General features: G+C 46.0%; 1 pseudogene; it reads right to left on the reverse strand.

The window, feature by feature from the left end:
• Window positions 1–13,272: 13,272 nt before the first annotated feature.
• LOC116524055 lies at window positions 13,273–13,809 on the reverse strand (annotated as a pseudogene).
• Between the last annotated feature and the right edge of the window lie 339 nt (window positions 13,810–14,148).

Genomic DNA, 14,148 nt, shown 5'->3' on the forward strand with positions numbered 1-14,148 from the left:
CTCTCGAGGGCCCCCCCTGCTCCACTCAAGGGATCATACATTTGTTTAATGACAGCATAGGGAAGAACAGGAATGTGGGGTTGTAGGTAATATGATCATGTGGATGTTTTACTCAATGCCCATCATGACTTCCAACCCTAATGGGCAGCCCATTATGGTTTTAGTCAGCAACTACTGTTGTCGAAAGTACTAGCACTTTCCTAGTTTCTTTTTGGCCATTATGCATGTGTCATCTTTGCCATCGTTTATTCCTGTCTATTCTTTATTGTTTAAAAGGTATTTAATAATACATTTAATATCTATAATGTCAACTCTGAAGCTGACCTGACTGAGACCATCTTGAGGCTTCAATGTGACCACAATGGAGATGAGGGTTAGGGAGGAGGGAATAGAGGGCTTTTGTAGCCAAAACAAAACACTTTCCCCTGGGACCCAAGGACATTCCAACAGGTGGCTAAAAGAGGAGGAGCAATGTTACCAAGCAACTGGAAAGCCTCTGATTGGACCACGTGACTGTTTGTTTGGGGAAAGGGGAAAACTTTACTTTTAATTAGGTGAAAACTGTGGGTACATTTAGAGTCAGTTTTCACCATTCTGTGCCAATGTGATATCCGAATAAATTGTTGTTTGAGGAATCTATCTGCCTCGGAGTTCTGCTTGCTATGGGTGTATTACTTGGACATTATCCATACATCACTCTCTCTCTTTTACTTTTCTGCAAAGAATACTACATCCAAAAGATTCCTTCCATGGACGTTTAAATACTCACAGTGTTTGGTTTAATGGTGAGCCATTGATCCACATCCACTTCCCCTCTGGCAATTTGAATGTGAGCCCAATCCATATCACGTTTGTTTTGTTCTGATGAATTCCTATAAAATGTCATTTAATTTTCATTACAAGGATGGCTGTTGGAATCCCTAACCCTGCCCTATTATTGAAGTTGGGTTAAATTCCTCCGAATGAATTGTGCCTCTGTGCAGTGGGGTACTTTAATGGGTGGATTCCTCCCGTCTTTTTCCTTCAGGTAGAAAAGGATGGAATAGATGACAATTAAACATTGAAGATCAATAGAAACAATCATGAGAAAGTCCCTACTATGTATTAATTTGGGTGATGCCACTTTCTCTGAAGTATCACCTGAAGCCTGCTGGTAACCAAGCCCAGCCACCGCAATCTTTCTAATTAAAAATAGAAAATAGAAAAGAAAGTTATGGATTCTTCACTTGCAACAAATTCTTTTACCTGCTGTCCTGTATTAGAAATCACTAACAGCTGAGATCCTTTTGCTGTACAGTCCTTGTAGCTTTGTATCCAGGGAAAGATTGAAGTAGAAATCCAGTAGCATTTGTCCTCATATGAAGCCACGTCTAGGGCACACATTGCAGGATCTATTCTCTAAGAAGGTAATAAATCTTTTAAAAATTCACATTATTGAGTCTGCCTTTGTACCTCAATAACAGTCTGGTTTGTCACAGCAACCAAACAGGACAGGTGCAGACTTCAATGGATAGTTAGGACTGCAAAAATAACTGCAACCAGCTTGCCTTCCTGTCAAGGCTGATTTGCTCTGCACTTTTGCTCTGCGCTTTTGCACTTTTGCTCTGCACTTTTGCTAGCAGCCAGACAACAGGGAGGGGGGGACAAATAATTGGAAGGTATGAGTGGCTGGGAAGGAATTGAGGAATTCATATGCACCGCCTGTAGTCTGGGAGACTCTCTACACCTCACTCAAACAATGAGAGTTCTGAGTAGAACAGACTATTTCCCCAAACAAAGATGCATGGATTGGTGGACAATGAACAGTGGGTGGCCTGGGAGGGGGGAGGGAGATTTTAAAGATGCCGGGTTTGTTTGCACGAGAAGTCACAACCGTCTTGCTTTCTACTGTTCCTATATGGATCTATTAGTAAAGCTATGCTCTTGGTAAAATAATATGCCAGGAGTTTCCTTTTGTTGCTTATGCCAATGGTTGACACTTCCATTGAGAACCTGTATATTGCACAAACCAGAAAGAGGAAATTTCTACCGATTCCTCACATCCTGGACATAAACTGTTTCAACTTTTCCCCTCAGGATGCTGCTCTAGGGCATTGCGTGCCAAAATGACTACATACAATGATAGTTTTTCCCATGCATCTCTTTGCCGAACACCTAATTCCCATAGCACAGTCTTAAGCCTAAAATATTCATCCATGTGGTATCCATTGGCTGAATGGCTATAATCCTTTTCATCTTCTCATCTTTCTCATCTTCCCATCCTTCTACTACCTTCTCCTATTGGTATATTATGATTTATTATGTTGTTGTATCTGATGATTAATGATTGTAACTATGATTTATGACCTGTCACCTGGTTGTCTATATGTACCCTGAAAGCTTATGCCCCTTGTGTCCAATCACACTTGGGCAATAAAGAATAAAGAATAATAAGAAAGAGTTTTGTAATCAAGTGTACTGGTGTTTTTCAAGCCCTTTACAATAACGCTATTTTGAAAGGTGAGAAAGGACACCATTTAAATTTTTATTGCTTAGGGACATTTATTCATTCAATTTTAGTTTGCCTTTGAATAGGTTTTCATTTTAAGGGAAAAATCAGTGGACCTATTTACAACTGTGAGGTAGTTAAAGTAGTCCTCCGAGTTGTAACGGAGAACCTGTTTCGCTAGGTCCAAGGAAAGGGTCTCAAATCCATGGCTTAATGTTCCTGTAGGCATGGAGATCCCTCACCACTGGAGATGTTTCTGTGGGCTAGGTAAAAAGGTAAAGGTTCCCCGCACATATGTGCTAGTCGTTCACGACTCTAGTAGGCGATGCTCATCTCCATTACAAAACCGAGGAGCCAGTGCTGTCAAAAGACATCTCCATGGTCATGTGGCCGGCATGACTAAATGCCAAAGCGCACGGAATGCTGTTACCTTCCCACCAAAGTGGTCCCTATTTTTCTACCTGCTTGTTTACATGCTTTCGAACTGCTAGGGTAGAAGCTGGGACAAGTAATGGGAGCTCACTCCATTATGTGGTGCAAGGGATTCGAACCGCTGAACTGCTGACCTTTCTGATCGACAAAACTCAGTGTCTTAACCACTGAGCCCCAAGTCCTCCATTTTATCTTCACCTGAACTCTGAACTGCATCAAAAGAGCCATGAGATTTTTTTCTCAAAATTTTTTTAAAAAAATCTGCTATTTCTCTTTCTGTGTTTGGTAACTCCCTGAAGGCTAAGCAGTTTGTCACAGCCTAATTGTCAGTAGATCCTACTCTGCTTGAAATAGATAGTTTTGAGAAAGAGACAGGAGAAGCACAAAGAACTATTAGTGTTCAGAGGAAAGCAGAAAATATGATCATGACGGAAAAATAAAATGACAGACATACTGTGGGATAATAATTTCTGAGAAAGTAGAACATGGGTCACAGGAAGGTTTGAGCTCAAATAGATATTACCTTTAAATGTATCTGTAGCGTCACACAAATGTTGCCTTGCATAAGACCTGAATGCTTGTAATTGGCCATTTGTTTCGGTTTCAAGGTGATTGCACTGATGTGTATTTGGAATTCCAGTCATTTCCTCTGGTTTTGTGGGCTTCTGTTTCTCGCACTGCAACCTGGGTCTATAAAAGAATTAACCAGAATTACAGTACAGTTACATAATTAGAACTATACAATATCTCTGATGTTATATTCTGCTCCAATGATGAGATGGGTTGTGAAGTTACTTTTCATCACTGTCCTAACTGAGGACAATCACCTGATTAGAAATGTGCCCCATTCTCAGGATTGCAAGAGACCAACTTTCCTTCTCATACAAACCTACAATCCTGTTCATTCCTGTTGAGGTTAAAATGAACTCAGGTTTATTTCAACACATAGATTTTGATTTTAATATTTTCCCTTTTCTCTTTTAAACAGAATAACGAGTTGAAAAGGACCTTGGCGGTCTTCTACTCCAACCTCCTGCTCGCTCAGGAGACCCTATACAGAGATGGGTTGCTGCTGGTTTGGCCCGGTTCGGCCGAACGGGTAGTGATGGTGGCGGGAGGCTCCTCCCACTCACCCAGATGCTTCTGCGCATGTGCAGAAGTGTTGCGCATGTATGCGCGAGCCCGAACAAACCGGTAGTAAACAGGTTAGCAACCCACCACTGCCCCATACCATTTGTGACAAGTGACTGTCCAGCCTCTTCTTAAAAGCCTCCAGTGATGGGACACCAGGGGTGGGTTTCAAAAATTGCTCGAACCTACTCTGTGGCGTGGCCTCCTTTGTGGGAGTGGTTTTTTCTGTCCCTCCATGTATCCCCACCCCAATTGGAAACGAGCTGGCTATGAAAGACAAGGAAGCACAACCCGCACGGCTTGTTCAAACAGCAAAAGAAGGGACAGGAGAGGAGTTTGACTGTTTGAAAAGCCCCGCTTGGAACTCCTCTCCTGTCATTCTTTTGCTGTTTCTACATGCCGAGTGGGTTGCGCTGCCTTGTCGGCAAGGGTGCTTTGCAGCGACAGGGGCCAGGAGCGGTACCGGCATTCTCGGAAGTTAATTACTTCTGGGTTCACTGACCATCCGGTCTGCACAAACCGGGGAGATCTGGGAGGAACCCACCTCTCTGGGACACCCACAACTTCTGAAGTCAAGCTGTTCCATTTTTTCTTAATTTTAGGTTGAAACTCTCCTTGATCCATTGTTTCCTGTCTTGCCTTCAGGTGCTTTGGAAAATAGATTGATCCCCTCTTCTTTGTGGCAGTCCCTCAAATATTGGAACGCTGCTATCATATCACCCCTAGTCTTCCTTTTCACTACACTGCCATATCCAATTCCTGCAACTTCATAGTTTTAGCCTCCAGGCCCTAATCAGTTTTGTCAACCAGTTACAAATATCTGGTGGTGATCCTATGTATCCCACATTTTCTAGCTTACCAAGGAGTAGGTTGTGGTCTATACTGATTGTGGATAATTGTCCATTGATTGAAGTATATGGTTTAGGCTTATAAGATCATAATAACACAGTAATAAAGTTGGAAGGGCCTTTGTGGTTTTCTAGTCCATCACCTGGTCAAGCAGGAGAGGAGACCCTATTTCATTTCAACAAATGGTTGCACAATCTCTTCTAAAAACCTCCAGTGACAACTTCGGAAAATAAGCTGTTCCACTATTATTGTTCTAACTATCAGCAAATTTCTCCTTATTTATAGGTTGATTCTATCCATTGCTTCTTGTGCTGCCTTCAAATTGAGAATAGGTTGAGACACTCTCTCTCTCCTCTCTCGCTCTCTCCTCGTCTCTCTCTCTCTCCTCTTCTCATCTCTCTCTCTCCTTCCTCTCTCTCTCTCTCTCCTCTCTGTCTTTTTGGGCAGTCCTTAGATATTTGAACATTTTTAACATGCCATCCCTAGTTCCTTCTTTGGATTAAAGTAGACAAACCCCATTTCTACAACTGTCTTCGTATGTTTTTAACCTTCAGTCTCCTAGTCATCTTTGCTGCTCTTTTCTGTACTCTGTCTAGAATCTCAACATCCTTTTCATATCGTAGTGATGTGTATTCCAAGTGTGGTCTTACCAAGGCATTATAAAGTGGTACTAAGACTTCACGTGATCTTGATTCTATCCCTGTGTTCTATCTCTCCTAGGATAGCATTGGGTTTTTTGGGGCAGCTGAAGCACACTGCTGGCTCACATTTAAGTGATTGTTCACTGGGTCTCCATGATCCCTCTCACAATTTTACTTGAGCAGGTTCCACCTTTTCTATACTTGTGCATTTGTATTTTCTTAACATTGAATTTCAATCTGTTACATAGGGCACCATGTTCCAGTCTATTGTGAACCTTCTGTATTCTGTATTTTGAGCCTATCTTCTGGATGTTGGCTATTTCTGCCAACTTGGTGTCATCTACAGATTTGATGAATTGTCCTTTTTCCCCCTGTCTAAATTGTTTATGAAGATATTAAAAGCACTGGGCCTTGCCCCCCCCTCACTTCCCTCTATGTAGATGCAATTCCATTAAAGACTACACATTGCATGTGATTTGTCAGCTACTTACTATGCATCTAGTGGTGATGCTGTCTAATCCACATTTTATTTTATCAAGTAATAGGTTTAGGGTCTACTTATCAAATGCCTTACCCATGTTCTGGGTAATGAAACTTCTTCAACAAAACAACCAAACTCAGAGAGCACCAAAGATCCCTCATTTCAACCCTGAGCTACAATTCCTCCTTGTGATCAAAGCTGCTTTAGCTACACTTCTATGAGAAGCAATGCTTTTAATTGTTGATTAAAGGCTCAGTACATTTGATTCTTATTCATGGAGGGTCATCATGTTCTCTTCTCCTACAATACTCACCATAAACTCCTATCAGTATCATGGCCACTATCAAGAGAACATTCCCAGCACAGGAAACCCACAGAACAATCCAACGCCAATGAGGGCATAATCGATGATCTGCACATCAAGCAGAAACAGTTTCCTTGGCTTTCCAGTGTTTGACACATATGATATTCCAAGCCTTCATTAAGTACATTTTCACTTCCTTATATTTCATTCAAAGGGATCTGCAGTACATCTACTCTTACTAGAGAGGAGAAACTCTGGGAGATAAGTGGCTCCCAAATAACCTGGTCTTATCAACCTACATAACACATGACTGTACAACACAATGATATAATTATAACAAAAGTAGTAGAGAACTGGCAGAGATTAAAGAAGAACAAAAGGGGACTCAGAAGAAGATAGAGAGGAAAATCCCTATTTACTGCCTTTTGATTAAAAATCCTGCAAGAGATAGGAATGGATGAAAAACAGACATTTAAAACAATGTGTCACTCCAGCCATATAAACCTTTAGAGCAGGGGTGGGTTCTGGTCACCTTTACTGCCGGTTCGCTCGTCTGCGCGCTTTGTGCACATGGGAGTGCTAGATGTGTGTACATGCACAGTTCAATTAAAATTGCTGTGCGCATGCGCAAAACCCAAAAACAAGATGGTGGCAGTGACGTGGCGACCAGGGAACTGGTTCGGGGATCACTGCCGTTCCATCGACCCAGGCCCCATACACTACCGGTTCGGCCAAACCAGATCAACTGGTTGGAACCCACCTCTGCTTTAGAGGGAACCACAAAGCAGATAAATAAAGAACAATTCTATTCAAATAGCCCTTGAGAACTATCTCCATTGGATTCCTACAAGTTTTTTTTTAAAAAATCCACCTTGTCAGTGAACCTTCACATTTCATGCATGGTAGAGAAATGAACCCCTTTTTTGAAAGCATCAAGGACTGCAGTGCTCTGTTTCACCGAGACCATCAAGGACCTCCGAGCTGAGACTAACTTTGGTACAGTTACTTGGGAACAAAGGCAACTGCAAGACATCCAGTCCAAAGACTTCCTTCTGTTTTGTATATGAGAAGCAATAAATCAGATCCAGTCCTATGTGGGATTTTGGACAGTGTAATTGCTTCTGTTACTGTGATCATTATTACAGGATATCTTATAGTTTCTCTACAAGCTAAACGCAGCATATATAGCGGGCCTCCCTCTGTTACCTGCACAGTAATAAATCCTCAGAGAGAAATTAAGCTGGGAAATAGTGTGACTGGATCAAAGTTGCCGAGGGAGCTTTGCAGCCAAATGTCAACTTAAATCTGGATCCTCATTTGCACCCCTACTGCCTATGTGGGCTTCTATTTCACGTACACGGCTATTACAAAAATGAAATGGAGTATTATTCAGAAAACGAGCCGCTTTTCTCAGTCAGAGAGGCTGTCCTGAAATAAATGAACTTACCTGCCTGTTGAACAACATCTAATTTTGTGCTTCTTCTTTTGGGTGCGGCATATACAGATGTAATATTTTGATAGACTAGATCAGCTTCCATGGTCAACTGCAACCTCAAATAAATGGGTTGTATAACTGAGACGTTTTTAATATGCCTGCATATGACTAACGGAAGTGTTGTTGATCTGTATTACCTAAGTATACAGTTGTGGTTATATCCTCCTACAATGAAAGGAGAAAAATCTCTGGTTCTATAGTTCTTCTGTAGTTTATTTCCAGACAACAGTGCAAATGAAGCTGAGAAGCACTGTTGCAGATTAGAAAGGAAGCTAAGATAAAAAGTTTGCAGTTTCTTTTGCATATTTGTGCTGTCAAACCATCAGAATAGAGCTGGATGGGACCTTGGAGGCCTTTTAGTCCAATGCCCTGCTCAACCAGGAGACCCTATACTATTTCAGACAAGTCTGGGAATCGTAAATACCCTTAAATGCTTCAAATTCGTCTTTTAACTTGCAAAAAGGTTTACGTCTCCTATGCCTCCATCCCTTTATTTTTACCTAAAGTGTTTTTTTTTTTCTTATGTGGAAAGGAGGCTCATTTCCCAGCCTAAAGGTCAGGAGAGGGTGGGCTTGTGTCATTGGACACTTGACCTTTCTATATCCTGCCTTCTATACAAATGAGTCCATCAACACAACTTAAATGGGAACTTTTTCTGGTTGTGAGAGCGACGTGACACTCTTATCCAAAACAGAAGTCCTTAATTACAGGAGAATCAACAGGTGGGGCTTCTCCCCATCAACCCCAAAAAACCTACATTTGCTAAGGACGCTTGCACAAAACCTCTGTTAGTTGGATATTCTGAGAATTGCAGTCCTCACCTAACTGGAGATCACCACTGAAGATGTACGAAGGCTGCTTAACCATGTAATTTTACCTCTGACACAATCTATATTGGATTTAGCAGGCCAGCCCTGCGTTGGTGAGATTATGGCAGCCATTCTATAGAAGCTGTTTTTCAGATCTTTCTGTCAGTAATGAAGTGACACTCTTTAGAGTCATTTGGTCTCAATTGATGAAATACCTCAACTTTGAGGAGTGAGATATTATTTGCTGCATTGGCTCAAACCACACATTTTGCAATGCCCATTCTTATTTCCTGTGTATCAGAAAGCAAGAAAGCTACTGACTCTGGTCAGAATAAAAGACAGCCTTAAAAGGTGTTTGCAAGTAGGAAATACATTATTCTCATAAGCCTGACCACAACTTCTTTTTCCACAGCATGTCTCTTATTAAATGAATGCATTGCAAAAATGATCTTTCCAAAATTATTCCCAGCTTTAGAGCACAGAGAACATCAGAACAACAATGGCCTCCAGAATGCTCTGGATCAACTTGATTATGACATCTGGAGTTCATGGATTTTTGCCCCTGGGAGCTGTGGAGGGCAAAACGGGATGCCTGGGGGTTTGGGAGGCCTGCAGATGCTTCTGGGGCTGGGGACAGTAAAAAACCGGATGTGCAGAGGCCATACACTATTTTTTTCTTGTTTTTCCTCTTTGAAATCTAAGTTCATCTTAGACTCCAGTGCATCTTATAATCCAAAAAATATGGTATGTGGGTTTGTGTGGAATTAGGTAGAGCTGGTATTGCTTTCATCAGTGCCGAATGTTGTACCCAATAAAGTTTTGCATTCAGACATCTGAAGGTCTAGAATGTGCTTGTTTTGGTTGGGTCATCAGTTGGACCATTGACACAATGAAGATAACAATAAACGAAGCAACATTGTCATTCCATACATTGCAGGAATATCAGAAAAGCTCAGGGGGATCTTCAGCCAACACAACATAGATGCATACTTCAAACTTCAAACTCAAGAATATACTAAGGCAGAAGTTTGTCCACCCCAAGGATAAAACACCCAGATACAAAGTGAGCAACATGATATATGTAATACAATGCAGTGCACCATGTGCAGATCTGTATATTGGGGAAACAAAACAACCACTTCATAAATGCATGCCATAACATAGGAGAACAAACCCATCAGGATTAGATTCAGCAGTCCATCTTCATTTAAAAAACAAAGGCTACACTTTGAAGACAGTAAAGTCCACATTTGGACAGAGCGGACATCTGGTTTGAAAGAGGAGTCAAGAGGCCATTTTGTCAAATTGAACATCCCTCTCTCAACAAAGGGGGAGGGATACATCATCTATCTCCAGTTTACAACACAATCCTTTCAACAGTTGCAAGAAGGCTCCACATCCATTTTGCACAACTCAGGTGACCTGGAGGACACATATAAACCTCCAGGTGACCATAATGACTCATTAATAGAAAGCAAATGACCAGCTATCTGCAAGGGGTACACAGCCAATCCCCAGGTTATGAGCATTCATTTAGCACCTGTTCGAAGTTATAAGATAAGCATCCCCTAATGTTTACGAGCAAGTATCAAAATTACGAATGTGCAGTACCACAGAAGTTGCTCGCCCTTACGATGACTGCAGGACTGCAACATTCACCTTATTTACCCCCGCCCTGCTCCCCACAACTGCATCTCCCTCCTATCCTGCTGTACTGGATTCACTTACATTAGAAGTTCTGTCCCCTCTCTGCCTCGGTTATTTTGCTTTGGAGGGAAAGGGCAGTTGATGGAAGCTCCAAGGTGCCATAATACACATGAGTTCAGGCACCTTTCCTCTTTTGCAGAGACTGGGTGCCTGAACTCTCATGAGATCGTGGACCCCAGAACCATTCATTCTCGGCCCAAAAAGTGTTTGCGCTACCTGTCTCTGGCTCCCCCCACCAACTCCTTTCCACCACCACCAGGACACTCTTTGCTGAGACGTAAATCTGATGGAGACTGGAACCATCACAGAGGGATTCACTCCATTTTGAAATGCCCCATAGACTAGGGTGACCAGACGTCCCGCATTTGGCGGGACAGGCAGCCTTCTCATAATTTTTCCTGTGTCCTGGGATATTCCAAAAGATCCCGCTTAATTTTGGCCCCTTCTTCGACTCGCTCCCGCCCATCCGTTGCCGCTCGAATGGGCGGGGTAGCATAGCGAGTGAGCGGTGGATGGTGGGGAGCGAGCTCACCTTTCCAGCTCCACTTCCGGAGAAGCCGTGGGAAAGCCTCCGCCAAAAGAGCCACCTGGGGCCGCCGCTTCTTCTCCGAACTCAGAGTAAGTGACGGGTGGGGCGAGTGAGCGGGCGGATAGTGGTGGGATCGCCACCTGCTGTACTGCAGCTGACTCACCCCAGGCCGGGCAGGCTGGGAGGCTTTGGGCGTCCGGGCAGGAAGAGCGCGGAGGAAGGCAGAGCGGCGCTCGATGCGACTTTGCTACTTCTGCTGGAGGAGCCCCTAGATAGGGAAGGCCGGTGGTGGGGTGGAGCAAGGGAGCGCAAGCAGCGGATCCTGGCTCATATGCAGATGGAGCTCTCCAGGCACAGGAGCGCTGGAAAAGTGCTCCACTCATGCACCCACCGGATGGAGCACGCTCGCTCGCTCGCTCGCTCCAGCCCTGCCTGCCAGCATGCTAAAGTGCCAGCATGACTTTGAAGTGCTGGCTTGCCACTTGCCTTCCACGTCGGCCCCCACGGAAGGCAATCCAGCCCTTCAAAGTCATGCCGGCAGTTTAGAATTCGGCCGCCATTCAGCGAAACATCTTTCGCTGAATGGCGGCCAAGGGGCACGCTAAAGTGCCGGCATGACTTTGAAGTGCTGGCTTGCCCCTTGCCTTCCATGTCGGCCCGCGCGGAAGGCAATCCAGCCTTCAAAGTCATGACGGCAGTTTAGAACTTGGCCGCCATTCAGCGAAACATCTTTCGCTGAATGGCAGCCGATGGGCACGCTAACGTGCCGGCATGACTTTGAAGGGCTGGCTTGTCGCTTGCCTTCCACATCAGCCCGTGCGGAAAGCAATCCAGCCCTTCAAAGTCATGCCAGCAGTTTAGAACTCGGCCGCCGTTGAGCGAAACATGTTGGGTGCGTCCGGGCGGGAAGAGCATGGAGGAAGGCAGAGCGGCGCTCGATGCGACTCTGCTACTTCTGCTCGAGGAGCCCCTAGATAGGGAAGGCTGGTGGTGGGGCGGAGCAAGGGAGCGCAAGCAGCGGATCCCGGGCTCATATGCAGACGGAGCTCTCCAGGCACAGGAGCGCTGGAAAAGTGCTCCACTCATGCACCCACTGGGATGGAGCACGCTCGCTCGCTCGCTCCAGCCCTGCCTGCCAGCACGCTAAAGTGCCGGCATGACTTTGAAGTGCTGGCTTGCCCCTTGCCTTCCATGTCGGCCCGCGCGGAAGGCAATCCAGCCCTTCAAAGTCATGCCGGCAGTTTGGAACTCGGCCGCCATTCAGCGAAATATCTTTAGCTGAATGGCGGCCGATGGGCACGCTAAATGCCGGCATGACTTTGAAGGGCTGGATTGCCTTCCGCGCGGGCCGACATGGAAGGCAAGGGGCAAGCCAGCACTTCAAAGTCATGCCGGCACTTTAGCGTGCCCCTCGGCCGCCATTCAGCGAAAGATGTTTCACTGAATGGCGGCCGAGTTCTAAACTGCCGGCATGACTTTGAAGGGCTGGCTTGCCCCTTGCCTTCCATGTCGGCCCGTGCGGAAGGCAATCCAGCCCTTCAAAGTCATGCCGGCAGTTTGGAACTCGGCCGCCATTCAGCGAAATATCTTTAGCTGAATGGCGGCCGATGGGCACGCTAAAATGCCGGCATGACTTTGAAGGGCTGGCTTGCCGCTTGCCTTCCATGTCGGCCCGCGCAGAAGGCAATCCAGCCCTTCAAAGTCATGCCGGCAGTTTAGAACTCGGCCGCCGTTCAGCGAAACATCTTTCGCTGAATGGCGGCCGAGGGCACGCTAAAGTGCCGGCATGACTTTGAAGTGCTGGCTTGCCCCTTGCCTTCCATGTCGGCCCACGCAGAAGGCAATCCAGCCCTTCAAAGTCATGCCGGCAGTTTAGAACTCGGCCGTCATTCAGCGAAACATCTTTCGCTGAATGGCGGCCGAGGGGCACGCTAAAGTGCCGGCATGACTTTGAAGTGCTGGCTTGCCCCTTGCCTTCCATGTCGGCCCGCGCGGAAGGCAATCCAGCCCTTCAAAGTCATGCCGGCAGTTTAGAACTCGGCCGCCATTCAGCGAAACATCTTTCGCTGAATGGCGGCCAAGGGGCACGCTAAAGTGCCGGCATGACTTTGAAGTGCTGGCTTGCCCCTTGCCTTCCATGTCGGCCCGCGCGGAAGGCAATCCAGCCCTTCAAAGTCATGCCGGCAGTTTGGAACTCGGCCGCCATTCAGCGAAATATCTTTAGCTGAATGGCGGCCGATGGGCACGCTAAAGTGCCGGCATGACTTTGAAGGGCTGGCTTGTCGCTTGCCTTCCATGTCGGCCCGCGCGGAAGGCAATCCAGCCCTTCAAAGTCATGCTGGCAGTTTAGAACTCGGCCGCCGTTCAGCGAAACATGTTGGGTGGGAGACAAGAAGGGGGCAGGCTTTATGCGGCTGGCGTGGAGGTGGCGTTCGGCTCCGTCTGAACTCGGGCGCCGTTGTGGCTTGAGAACCGCTTTCTTCGGTTCGTGAGGACGCGCTGGTTTCGTCTATTTCGGCAAACGTGGTGACACCAACTGCGCCGACAGAAGCTACTGGTTGACGTAGGAGGACCCAGCTGTCTTGCCTCCACGGCTTTCGTTGACGCCGCCACTGCTGGTGCTGCTTGTGCCGGGAGGTTATTCGGGACAGGACAAGGAGCAGCTGAACGCCTCTCTTAACCTGCTTTCGAGCGCTGCCTGGGCAGAAAAGACGCGAGCTCTCCCCAACCGCTCCAAATTGGCTGGAGGAGGAGGAGGTGGTGGTGGTGGCTGATCCGCTGATGCTCAGAACCATTCCATTGTATTTGTATCCTCCGTAAGAGCCGGCGTGCATGTTGCCTGGATCTCTATATCCATGGATCTGCCGGCCCCATAATTTAACAGCGATAGTCTGGGGCATTAGGGTAGCGTCTTGAGAACGAATGCACAAAGTAATAACTCATGTGGGTTTGTATCGTGGAGGGCTTGATTTGGGGTTTATGGTGGTTATAACCCCCGTGCTTGAGAATTTGATGTATTAATGAGTTATAGCGGCGGTGCCTCCCCCTCCCCCTCCTCCGCTAGGAACACCTCAGCTGGGCAGGCAGGGTGCTCAGCTTTGCCAGCTTCAGCTCAGCCGCAGCGTCGGTCAGCAAATTTTAAGAAGAGGCACTGGACATCCGCTTGTCTAAAATGGATAGGATCTCCTGCTTGAGGGGGGGGAAGGACTAGAAGACCTCCAAGGTCCCCTCCAGCTCAATTCTGATTTGACCAGAGCCCTGGTCAACAGTTGCAACACCGAC

This window comes from Thamnophis elegans, chromosome 2, assembly GCF_009769535.1.
Source record: "Thamnophis elegans isolate rThaEle1 chromosome 2, rThaEle1.pri, whole genome shotgun sequence".
Classification (NCBI taxonomy): domain Eukaryota; kingdom Metazoa; phylum Chordata; class Lepidosauria; order Squamata; family Colubridae; genus Thamnophis; species Thamnophis elegans.